General features: G+C 50.0%; 1 protein-coding gene across 1 annotated transcript in view; it reads left to right on the top strand.

Moving 5' to 3' along the window:
* The window catches only part of LOC144142389 (uncharacterized), a 462,336-nt gene that overhangs the window by 253,261 nt on the left and 195,925 nt on the right, over positions 1 to 13,150 (top strand). The gene's annotated exons all lie outside the window — the stretch shown is intronic.

Genomic DNA, 13,150 nt, shown 5'->3' with positions numbered 1-13,150 from the left:
CTGAACTCTCAACTGAATTTTTTTAGAAAAAACACACATACAGTCAAACCCGATTATAACGAACCCGGATAGAGCGAATGATGCTATATATCGAACAAAGAAAGGTCAGTTACGAAAACGCACGCGAAGCATATATTCCTTATAACGAAGTTCACATCTGATATATCGAACTCGGCGCGCCTAGAATTCCCGCCAAAATGCATGGTCTCGGAGCGGCAATGAAGATGTTGAGCCTCCCATGGAGTGACGTGACTCCCGGCACTTTCCGTAACTGTTAATGACGTGACCGACTCACGATTAAACCCTCCCATTCAGCGAGTCCGGACCAAGATGGAAACATCGGGGAACTGTGGGAAGAGCCCGCGGCCAACGTTCCCGATGTTGTGCTGAAAGGAGTGCCCTTCGAGGATTGCCTGAGTGTCGACGACGTCGTTGCCCTCACTGTGAGCCCCTCGGACGCCGACACCGTCGCCGACGTCATGGCTGCTGGCGCTGCTGGAAGCACCGAAGAGGCGGGGGATGTCGCGAGTGGAAGCCGTCCGATGCTAATGGAGCGCTTTCGGCAGTCAGTGTGCCCCACCAATATTGCTTCAATATTGAAGGACACGGACTGAAACTGATACAAATGATGTATTATGGAGAGAATGCTGTGCTCGTTAATGCCGCCAAAACGAAATTGAAAACAAGAATCATCGCTTTTGGGGAAAGTAGGTAGTTACAGCGGAAAGTGGCTTTATTGCTTCCTATAAAGATAGTTATGTTCGTTTCTGCATGCGGGGATGGCAGGAGGAAGGGGGGAGAGAGTAGCGTGGTCCCGCGTACTGCGCACTCGTAACAAAAAACTCGTTATTGGCGGGTTCGGCTATATCGAACTATTGGATATATAGAACTAATCGTGGCGCATATTGCAGTTCACTATAATCGGGTTTGACTGTATATATACAACACTCTGAAGAGCCACGTGGCTTCATATCTTGTCATCCGCGTTTACATCACAATTAAAGCGTGCCAAATACCTCGCAATGCGCACCGCGACCAGACAGTAAGACAGACGCGATCACTTCGGCAAACGCGATTACAACACTGACAAAATGCATGTTACAAGTACCGCACTAATGCGCACAGCGACCAGTCAACACAAATTCACTATCAGCAAACGACACTGAAGGAACGCCGACGCACTTGCCTCCATTTTTACTAATGTGATACGCTTCTGCGATTTCCCGTACACGTTGTTCCTTGTGTTCAGCAATTACCACAGCGTCCTGAAAGACAGGGACCACCCACACTTCACACAATGCTGAGCAACATGGGAACACTTGTCGCCTTGCAATGTGCGCTTGCGCTCCAAGAGTCTCAGGTATAGACAGCGGCCCGTTTGCCCGACGTACTCTTTTCAGTTGCACGAAAACGGTATCAAGTACACTACTTGCACGCTGCAAGGAACGGATGGCGACACGTGTTTGACCTATAGCAGTGTGTATGCTTGGCGGCTCGTGATATGTCCTTGTCAGCGGTGTTGCACACTCGACTTAATTTGTTTGGCGCAGAAAACAATACGTTTACTCCGTACCTTCCCGTTATATTTTTTATTCCATGTGGCAATCTGTGTACATAGGGCATGACCGAGAGATTTTTCTTTTTGGATTTCAGCTGACGGTTTTCTCGCGTAAGAGACACACATTTCGCCCATTTTTGAACTTTTCCTACCGCAAGACGCAAAACGTGCTTGTCATAACCAGCCTTCCTCAACCTTTCCATTTGCGCACGAAAACTGTTATACTTATGCGCACATGACTTTGCAAAAACGCTGCGGAGATAGAAGACAGCTATGCCTGCCTTTACAATTTTAGAGTGCCAGAGTTAAAGTTCAGTACAGGCTTTTGTGACCTAGGGCTATCTTCCAACATACATGATTAGCGTCAAGTATCATGCTTAATATCCAGGGACTAGATTTGGTTTTCTTTTGGCAGTTCAAACGTGAATTTAAGCCCTTGGCTGCACTCTTTGAAGACCTTCAGGACATCAGGCACCGTACTAACAACGTAACACGATTGCGTAACAATAAGTAAATCATTGAACGTCTAATATTTCCTTGGTGGTTAGATACGTCGATTCGTTTTCGTGCTACCGAAAAGTGTACATCGGGCAAACGGGCCGCTGCCTAAACCTGCGACTCTTGGAACACAAGCGCACGTTGCAAGGCGACAAGTGTTCCCAAGTTTCTCAGCGTTGTGCGAAGTGTGGGTGCGTCCCTGTCTTTCAGGACGCTGCGGTTATTGCTGAACACAAGGGTCAACGTGTACGGGAAATCACAGAAGCGTATCAGATTAGTAAAAATGGAGACAAGTGCGTCGGCGTTCCGTCAGTGTCGTTAGCTGATAGTGAATTTGTTGTTGACTGGTCGCTGTGCGCATTAGTGCGGTCCTTGGCGCGTGCATTTTGTCAGTGTTGTAATCTCGCTTGTCGAGGTGATAACGCCTGTCTTACTGTCTGGTCGCGGTGCGCATTGCGAGGTATTTGGCACGTGCAGTCTGACAATGCTTTACTTGTGATGTAAGCGCGTATGACAAGACATGAAGCCACGTGGCTCTTCCTATGGAGTATCATATTTGTGTGTTTTTTCTAATAAAATTCAGTTGAGAGCTCAGCGCTGTGTCGCCGTTAATTCTTGTTTTGTCCTGTCCCTTTTAGCGCTGCTTGTTCGATATGGTCCCAAGGAAATATCATTAGTCAGAGGTTTCGCAAGTGCAATGGCGTCATGATTGAAATGGACGCGAAATGGACAGTTTCGAAAAACAAGCAAAACTCCTTATTCCGCGACAGAAGCTTCACAGACCTGGGGCGGAATTCGAGTCGTGTGTTTCAAAAAATTAGCAGTGGTTTAGCTCAGCTATGCCAGGGTATACGTAGGGTGAGCTATGGCTCACCAGGTTATGAATAAGTTTCCTGGTTGTCTAGGATTAGCTTATTATCATGCTTACTGCTGTTAAACGTTTTCCAATTCAATACAATCCAGTCACTGCTCCTCGCGCATGCGCAGCATGGCTATAGGGGATCCACGTGAAACGGTTATCAAGCGGCTACGGCGCAGCGTCAGACTTCGTAACTGCGCAACGGAGGCGCACAAGGGCGTCTGCCGCGGCTATGACGTCACTCCTCTGGAATGCACAGACCGGTGCATGTGCAGACCCAATTCTCTACTCACCCGTATTCCAATCGGGTTGGATTTGCAATCCAATCCAATCTAAATCCGATCCAATCGAGTGCTCCTCGCGCTTGCGGAGCACGGCCTTTCAAGGTCCACGCGAAACCGCTCAACCTCAGCCAGTGTAGCTTACGCTACAAAATGTTCATTTCGAGTTCATTTCATTCGTGACGTGCGTGTGCAAGGCCTTTTACCAGTGAACGTGCACATTGGTGTGCCCTTCACTGCACACTCGAGCCTGCAGTCGAGGGGATCGCCTTGAAAGCGGTTTTGGCATGTACAGGTGCTTCGGTATCCTCCGCTCATCCGGTCCTGAGAATGGCCCTGCAGAAAAGCACTGGGGCAAGGGTGCAAAGAGACAAGCGAAATGGCGGGGGGCAGTGAGTGTCGCTTTGCGTCTGTGACACAGTGCTTTTCTGCCGGGCCATTCTCGCTTCCCGACACCTCAAGGCGGCGCACCAGCCAAAGAGAACATGCGCAAATTTTCATGCCGATACCGCGTTGTTCCAAAACGACGGCCTCTCGTTTTAGGGAGTTGGGCCCCAGGTTCATAATGCGGCCATTCATGTGCTTACGAGTACTCCGGCGTTCTCGGCGCGCTACACAGAAGGACCTGGTATGAACGGACGATCCCGCACATCACACTCATCTTCTCCATAGCAGGACGGAGGTGTTTCTTGACCTACAGACTGAGAGTTATGCTCACTGTCTGCTCCAGCCCTTTGCGGTGGCGTCGCGCTCACCTTTCCCACGCAGGGGCACGTGGTCGTTCTTGCCGGTAATAGCGAGCCCGGAACGCTTCACTTCCGTCGCTGCCGACGTTTCCGAGACATTTGTGCGCGGCACCCTGCAGCCCGCGGAGGCCTTCGGGGAATCCGCTGGCAGCGACTGATGCTCGAGCTCGCGGTGGATGAGCGCCATCCGGTCGACGATCCTGGCAGTGGCGCCCAGCGACGGTTCGGCATTCGACGATGAGCTCGAAGACCCGCGGGTCGTTTCTGCAACGGTGGTATGGCTCCTCGAAATGGACGAGCCCTGCGGCCGGCGGCCGCTTTCGTGGGAAGCGGTCGTGGTGGAGTCGTCCAGCAACGGAAACACCGGGCGAATCATCTCTTTCTGCGTCGGGTCGGTCTGTGTGGTCGGCCAAGCCTCGCGGGCAGTAAATGACGATAACGATTGCACCCCAAGTGATCAATGAAGGATGGACAGCGGAGGCCTTTCTGACTGAGGCTGTGTGAGGCGCTGACGGTGGGTGGGACGATGATGATGGATAAACTTTACGAGCCTAGTTGAGGTGCTGGTGCTATAGGGAACGGTGGGTGGGAAAAATAAAATTTAATCTGCTTAACGCATTGTAGGCACGTACAAATAATATATAAATATACCCGAAAAAAAGTACTCTGTTAGAAAGTACTCTGTTCAAGCAACAAATTATACTCACGCGTAGATGGCCTCGCCGATTTTTTACAAGGGATACCCCACATTAAGAGGACCTTACTGATTTTTTCCAAAGAAATATTAAGAATATCATGCACCCTCCGTGTAACGACGATGATGGTTCCTCGTGATGGATTCTTTGGTTGGCCAATCCCGCACTGCGAGTACGTGCTCCTCTGGAGGTACGCACCCCTTCCCACAGAAAATCGTGGGTGTGTGTGGCGCGAATCGGTACCTGCTGCTTGGCGTTCGCTTCGACCATGGCGAAATGGAGCAGTCGGATAGACACCACCCGAGGTACCCAGGTTCGATTCCGGCTACGGGAAGCGTTTTAAGGACGGTCGCAGGTGTACTCCGCAAGAAGGAGGCAGCCGCAGAAGCTCCGCGTCAGCACCAGTTTATTCCAAGATCAGTTCTAGGAAACTCCTCGCTCTTCCCTTTCACGCGCCTTGCCCTCGATGTAGCTGCGGATTCCACGCGACCTTGGAGGTTGACCGTGCAACAGGAAGCGTTTTTTTTTTTCTTACATTTCACCCGCGATCATTCATCGACATGGTCAGAGGAGGTTGGCTTTCCTGCATTGCGTCGATTCCATGATGGGCGCGTTGCACAAGAGAGGCAGAACTGCTTATTTCCCAACGGCCCCTGCGTCGTAAGGGTTCAGGGACAGCGCTGCACCCGCTTTTTGCAGAAAAGACCTTGCGACTCTGGTGCTCGGGGCTTCACGCCACTGTTGGATGCGTGTGCCTCATAGGATCAAACTCTGTGGCCCACAGGTGTCCTGGCACTCATGCGATTGAAGTGCTGAGCAGGCCCATAATACATGGTTCGCGCCGGATTCTGGGTCAGGAAGTGTACAAAAGAGAGTCATGTCATCGAACGGAGCATGAAATGGGGAAGGCGGAGGATGGGTCACCGCTGAGGATAAGGTGTTACGCTCTAGGGACAATGCCGAGGGGATCGGCTTTTGCAGCTTGAGTGTTCGAATAGCCGAAATTAAAACTATACATAAACTTTCGCGGCGTGTAACTGCGAGAGCGTCAACTGTCGCTCGCCGAGGTTACGATTGTGGCTTGGCGGATGAACGTTGTTTCGTTGCAGCAGGTCGCCGCGCCCGGTCCATTCTTAGTCCGTAGGCATTGGGAGAGAGAGAGGGAGAGAGAAAAAGAGAAAGCGATTCAAGTTGCGTCTGATTCCTACGACGCCATGTTTATTCTCTCTGCACGCGCTCGATATCCCTGCTTCTTCTTTCTCCTTTGCCAAACTGGAGACCTGCTCAAAGTTGCCCCTTTACCCAGGAGACGGCGAAGAGTTCAATTTCTACAGAAACTTGTGAAAAGATCGCCAACAAGCCAAACAATATACTGTGTAACAAGCGAAACAGTATACTGTGTAGATAGTTACAGCAGAGGCAAGCACAGCATCGTAGTGCTGAACAGATACCTTCATCCGGTATGAGCTAGCGTTCTCAAAAGTAGCGCCAACATCAACACCGCAGGCATCGAACTCCACGCCATCGCCAGAGCCATTCGATACCATGCCGGCTACGCACTGCATAGAACTGCCGGTGATCGTTTTCACACATTCTCAAGAAGCATGCAGGCCAATTATACTGAACGACATGAATGAAGGTATGCACTGAGCCCAAGGACGCAGGTACGATTCCTCGCAGCTTACTCTATATCTTCCTTTCTGTACAGAAAAGGGAGCAGAGCCAAAGCCTCCGAGCCTGACGAGGGCCCCTGCTCCGGCTGGCAACAAGGGTGCAGGCACACTACAGTATACTGCACGCTTGCAATATATTCTACAAAAAAAAGCAATGCAACATGCTGTTGATTTGAAAAAAAAAAAAAATTCCATGAGGCTTTTGTAATATGCACCCCATTCATGAGCATTACTTGGCTTTGATGTAAAAAATCCTGGCACATCGTGTTTTGTACCAGCATTGAGCACAAGGAAACGGGTTCGATTCCCGGCCACGGCGGTCGCTTTTCTGGTAGCGGCGAAAAGCAAAAAAACGCCCGTGTGTTCGAGATTTCGGCGCACGTTAAGGACCCCCAGGTGCTCGAAATTACTCCGGAGCCATACACTACGGCGCGCCTCATCGCCTCAAAAATAAGCTAAAATAATTTGATAAGCTAGAATTATCAGAGCCATGAACCATGTACTATGTGCGCTTGCTTTGTATTTTTAGATACACCGCATCTAGCTCTTTAACTCGCCTTGTCCCGTGGCGTAGTCCGCATCCCTCCCCCATTCTCCTCGCCGCGGCAGCTGCGCGCTCAGCCGCTCTCACCGCAGCGCAATCTGGCGTCAGCGCGGTCAGCGCGCACCTTGCGCTCGGCTGCGCTCGCTCCCGTCGCCGTGTCAGCTGTGCGTTAGCGCACAACTTGCGCTCGGTTAAAAATTTACACCATCTTCCCGCGAGGGGAACCATGGGGTAGATGCGACGCATCGGGGGTGAACATGCTGCGTAAATAGGATACACAACAACAGCAATCCACACGCTGACATCGCTAACATAACGGAAACGCAACGGCAACCCCCGATGCGTCGCATCTACCCATGGTTCCTCTCGTGGGAAGATAGTGTAAATTTTTTTAATTTACTTTTTGGTTTGTTTGCTTTTCTACCTTTTCCGGTTACATTCCCGCTTTGTAGTTTCGGACCGTTAAACCCCACAACCAATAAATAAAGATAGAGTACATTTATTAGATACTCAGTACTTCATCACTATGATATCACTTGGACACCTGGCCACGCGGAGATGTTTGCCACCGTTCGAGCAGACACGCTTGCCCGTGAGTTAAGAATCCGGGCATCGAACATCTCCCTGGATAAGTCCAATTGTCATGACATCACGAACAGTATACTAAGAGAACTTAAACCTTCGCCTCACGCTAAACTAGACAGGAAGCAAGCAATATTACTAAGACAAGCGTATACCAACACTACATATTTGATCGATTGTACGGTTTAACGCGCCGACGGAACGCAGGCGATGAGGCGCGCCGTAGTGGAGAGCTCCTGATTAATTTTGACCACCTGGGGATGTTTAACGTGCGCCGAAACCTCGTACCCACGGGCGTTTTTGCTTTCCGCCTGCATCAGAAATGCGTCCGCCGAAGCCGACCAACACTACATAGGCGCCCAGCTAGACGACATCTTTTCTCTAAAGGAAGGGCTGAAGAGCCACCAGCGTGGCTCTTGCGTTGGATATCCGAATCAGCAACATGTCCTTTGGGAATGTCCTTGCAATACTCCAAGCGTTCCAGACTTAAGCACATCAACGCAGCTGTCATATCCCATTGACCCAGCCTGACTGACTCCCGCCTCGCCTTTCGAGGAACAGCTTGTGCTGTACATCAAAAACGCACTAGAGCAGAGTTCGGCATTCAGTGGAGACGACCAGTAGTCTGGTCGTCTGAACAGCCGTTGGTACTAAATAAAGTTTCTCTCTCTCTCTCTCTCTCTCCCTCGAGTCAACGGCCGTCCTCTTAATTTTCCGTAGCTGGGAATTGGCCGCTGACCGCGGTTAATGCGGTTATTCGCAACACCGCGCCACCGCGCGCCCGTACACTCGGGCACACTGCGATGGTGCGCACCGACGAACTCTTTGCGTGGGCACACGAAGGGCTGCAGAGCCCGTTGCACGTGTGCTGTCGCTTGGATGTGTCCCACAGCTCAGCTGAAGTATTTCTTCCATGGTTTGTTCCAGGGCAATGGTGATTTCGGGGAAAATCATGCCTGGTGTGCCAAAGACGCGCGTCATGTTTTCCTTGCATCCAGTTTGTGCTAGGATGGTATTGTCGCACTTGCAGAACTGGGGCGGTATTCTCGTGTTTGTCTGTTTTGAAAACGTCTGTATTGCGTCCGTTTTATCGTCACGTACGTACTTCCAGTTGTAGGTGGGCTTTGGATTGACGTTCGCGCGACTGTTCTTGAAAACACATTTTAAACGACTAAACCCATTTTAAACAATCTTTTAAGTGTTTATTGTTCCGCCGGTGAACCAAGAACAAGGCGACGAAAAATCGTCTGCTCCTGATTAACCGTCTGCTCCGAGAAGCCGCCGCTGATAGGTCTGCCGTGCTTGCATGGCGTCACATCCGGGTGTTCGCTTTTAGCCAGTCAGGGCTTGCTCAAAACGGACAGTTTTGAAACGGAAACAAAACAGACAAAACACGAGAATACCGCCACTGGTTGATTCTTTCTTTGCTGAGCGACTTCGCCTGTCCTTCAGCGTCCTCGCCTTCTGCACGTTCATCGTCGTCTGCTTTCACAACTGTCGCTGAAACTTGCTGCTCTGCGACAGGCACAACCCCGCGTGTTTCACGCGTGTCGTCGCCTGTTTGTACGCTTTGTACGTGCAGCGTCGTTGTTGGTTTCCGCTGGCATGTCCTTTCGTTCAGCCTCACCGGAATCGTCTGTGATGGCGGTATGCCATTTAACGGACACTTCATAGACATTGGTGGTCGAGTAGCTTGGGGTATGGGTCTTGGCCACCTGCTCGTGCTCTGGTAAGGACAAGAATTAAGCACTCGTGTCGCGGTGAAGGGAACGTTATCTTCCGAGGTCACCTTGGAGAACAAGAGGCTCCAATGAATTTCCGGGCGTCACGCTCTCCTGGATCGATGTTGTGGACGTCGCTATAGTAGAGTATACAACAAGGTAGAACTAGTCCCCGCTGTAGTCCATGTCGCACGCCGTGGTGAACGAAACGTGTCTTTTGCCGCCAGCACCGCTTGCTATGAACCGCATGTGATTCCTACGACGCCATGTTTATTTTCTCCTCCGCCCGAATTATCATGATGATGATGATGTTCCTTCGTGAACGGGTTGCCTGCTTCTTCTCGCTCCTCTTCCAGTCGGCGACCGTCCTCTTTGCCTTGACACTTGATTTGCCCCTGATTCCAGCTTACTCCACACCATTTGCTTCACAATGATGTATGTACACTAATTCCCCATTATAACGAAATCGCTTTACTCGAAATATCGCTTTATTCGAAATTTATTCTGGTCCCAACCCAAACGCATGCATTTTAGGCCGCATTACTCGAAGAGCACGAAGAGCTTGACCCGCCTAGACCGAAGTGGCGATCGGATGCATGGCCGAGCGGCGGCGACACACCGGTGAGTCAGGTTGCCAACATCGCGGGTCATAGCAAGCTGACCTTTTCCCGGCGATTTTCTCGAGCCGGTAATGCTCCATTCGCGCCATCCCACTTTAGATGTACGGTATGAATGCGGGTAGGGTCACTAAATTTTGTTCCTAGACAATGGTTGATTGCGTGGACTATTCTATAGCGACGCATCGAAAACTGGTTCTACTGTCTCTTGTGCAGCACACGGACGAAATTTTAGAGTTAGCAAAACAATGAATTTTCATAACAGTATTTACACGGCAGAAGCGTATGGCATTTTACTGGTTTGAAACCACATCATCAGATTTAAAATTCCCAAGTCCATCGTGTACACCGATTCTCTAAGTGTTGTACAGGCACTGTCATTAAGAAGGTCATCTAAAAACTATGTGATAAATGCTTTTTCCAAGGTACCAATGACTGCATATGCCTCAAATCTTCAAATAACTATATGCTGGGTACCAGGGCACTGTGGAAGCCCTGGCAATGAGACCGCCGATCAAACGGCTGGTGATGCTGCTCTGAGGACTACAGTTGACATTACAATAGTACCTTACACCGACCTAAACACACACATCAGACGACAGCTTCGTAACACATGGCAATTACACTGGAGTCCACAAACAGACAACAAATTACACGTAATAAAACCACAATTGGAACGCTGCACAACTGCCTCACACAGCAGATACACTGAAGTCGCCCTGGATAGGCTACGGATAGGCCACACACATGTGACGCACTCCGACCTGCTCACTGGAACTTCGGGACCGTCGTGTAGCAGGGGGGAAAAGGCCTATCCGTAGTCCACATACTACTCACATGCAAGACACTTGACACGTACAACACGACACAAACATTTCCCTGAATTATAGAGACGACACATTCATTTGCACCCATGAAACTTTTTAGCTAACGAACCAATGTTTTCTACTCAACGTGTTCTTAAGTTTTTAGCGGAAGTAAAATTTCTGCAGCTCTTGTAATACCACGGTTAATCATCCTGGCCCTATACACCAGCCATCTCCATTGTGTTTTGTATTGCGTGACTCTTACTTCTACTCACAGGTCTTAGTATTTAGTCTCACCAACCATTAAATAACTTCTTCTTTGGCGCTGTTTGCCCTTAGTCGGCCGTGCGGCAAAAAAACTCCCATCATCGGACTGGCCGAGGCGTGACGGAGAATGCTAGACAGAAGGGCGGTCGTGTCCGTCCCTGCGAAAGGCAGACGTACAACATCTGCATTTGCAGAAACCTTCTTTGCCTCCTGGTCAGTCCAGTCGTTACCAGCTAGCCCGCAATGGCCTGGTACTCACTGAATGGTGAGGACATGCCCTTGTTGCAGTGCGGAGGAGCATAATCCGTGTACTTCCGCAGCAAGGGCATAATAAGGTTCTTGCCTCATAACTCCGTTGAGGACCTGTAGTGCTGGTTTTGAGTCACAAAACAGGGTCCAAGCTTGAGGTGATTCACGGGAGACTAAACGAATCGCCTCACGTATGACAATCAACTCAGTAGCAGTAGAAGTTGTCTTGTGGTCTAGTATGAATCCTCGGGTAACGCACAGGCTTGGAATTACCACAGCCGCGGTAGACCTGGATGCAGTCAGAGCCATCAGTATATACATGTACAGTTCCTGTCAAGATATACATGTACATACATGTACTTGCCTGTCAAGAACGCTTCAGTCAACTGTTTGAGGGCTATTGATGGCAAAGAGGACTTCTCAATTCCCGGGATGGAAAGGTGAATTGATGGTTTTGATAGTACCCACAGAGGATTCTGTGAAACCCCCAGTGGAGCGAACCCTGATGGTATCCTATGTTGGTGTCGCAAAATGGCTGCCGCAAAACTACTTCTCGAGCACGTTGTAGGAAGAGCCGATAATGAATGGTGTTCATGCCTTGTGAAACATCTAAAATACACTCGAAGGGGTTCGCACAAAAGAAGTGCGTCCATTGGAAACACACGTGCCTCGGCAATTGTGCCCACAGTAGATCTACATCGTGGTAGTCCCAAGCATATTCTGAGGGCTTGTGCTTGCAAACCCTCCAATGTACACCAGGAAGAAGTTTTGAAATGGCTGGCAGGCTGTAACGAAGATACCCCAAAAACAGGCTCCGGTACAACTGGAGAAGAGCGCTCTCAGATGGACCCCATCTCATCCCCGCCACGAAGCGAAGAACATGCACAAGGCTTGCAAGTTTAGTCTTCAATGAGGCGATGTGTTTCGTCCACAACAGACCGCGGCCTACAGTCACCCCCAAAAATCTGTGGTGCGTGACGTGAGGTATCAGTGTCCCCTCAATAATCATAGGATATCGGAGTATCGACTTTCTGGTGAATGCAAGAATGGTGCATTTTGCTGGAGCTAAACTCAGACCTTGACGGCACAAGTACTGAGACGTCGTTGTTGCGGCTCGCTGCAAACGGGCTCGCAGCTGCGGTCGAGTTACAGCAGAAGTCCAGATGTAGATATCGTCAGCGTACATAGTGACTCCGACGACTTCAGGCATTTCGTCCACGAGACCGATTAGGGCAATATTAAAGAGGGCGGGGCTCAGTACCCCTCTTTGTGGAGCACCGCGATTAACCTGGTGGCGTTCTGTGTCACCGGTAGACGTGGACATGAAGATTGGGCGACCAGTAAGGTAACTGGAAATCCACGCGTAGAGTCGGCCGCCTACGCCCACAATCTCTAGAGCATCCGTAATAGCATTGGGGAGCACGTTGTCACAGGCGCCCTTGATGTCAAAAACAATGCGCCCGTGATTCGGCGACGGTTTCCTTCTTGCTTCCACTATTAAGAACTCTATAAAAGTTCAATAGGATCGCAACATTCATTTTTGCAAGGGTGGTCTTTGTTCTCCTTCTCCGTCCCGGGCGCTTTACTGTTCAACAGTACCTTAAGTAAATACTTAGTGATTTGCAACAAAGGCAGCTGAACATCAGGCGTGCCGTTGGTAAAAAAAAAACCCACCCTGAAACAAGATGCATAGGACGACCGTGACGGATGAATGCATCGTCTGCCGTGGGACATACATTACGTCAACTTGCACCGCAATAACCGCTTATTCGTTCGATCGCAGGACATAAAAAACTCGTGTGTACCTAGATTCCACAGTGACCCTCCCAGTATTCTGCAAAGTTCGCGCTACTAGAACGTAAAGAAAAGACAGCAAAAATCAGTAACACCTGATCTCGAGGGCTACAGCAACAGCAGTCGCTCGGAGCTTTCTGAACTGCGAAGAGGCCGCCCACCTTTCTTTTGCTTCGGCTCAAGCAACAATGTTTTTCCGTCACCACCACCTGGGGTTCTGAACTGCATCATTGCGATGAACGGCAGTCTTCACTCCACAA

Source organism: Haemaphysalis longicornis, unplaced genomic scaffold (genome assembly GCF_048455015.1).
Source record: "Haemaphysalis longicornis isolate Haplotype H1 unplaced genomic scaffold, Haemaphysalis longicornis Haplotype H1 scaffold_6, whole genome shotgun sequence".
NCBI lineage: Eukaryota > Metazoa > Arthropoda > Arachnida > Ixodida > Ixodidae > Haemaphysalis > Haemaphysalis longicornis.
Note: the sequence above shows the minus strand (reverse complement) of the source record. Positions and strands in the feature narration are given on the sequence as shown.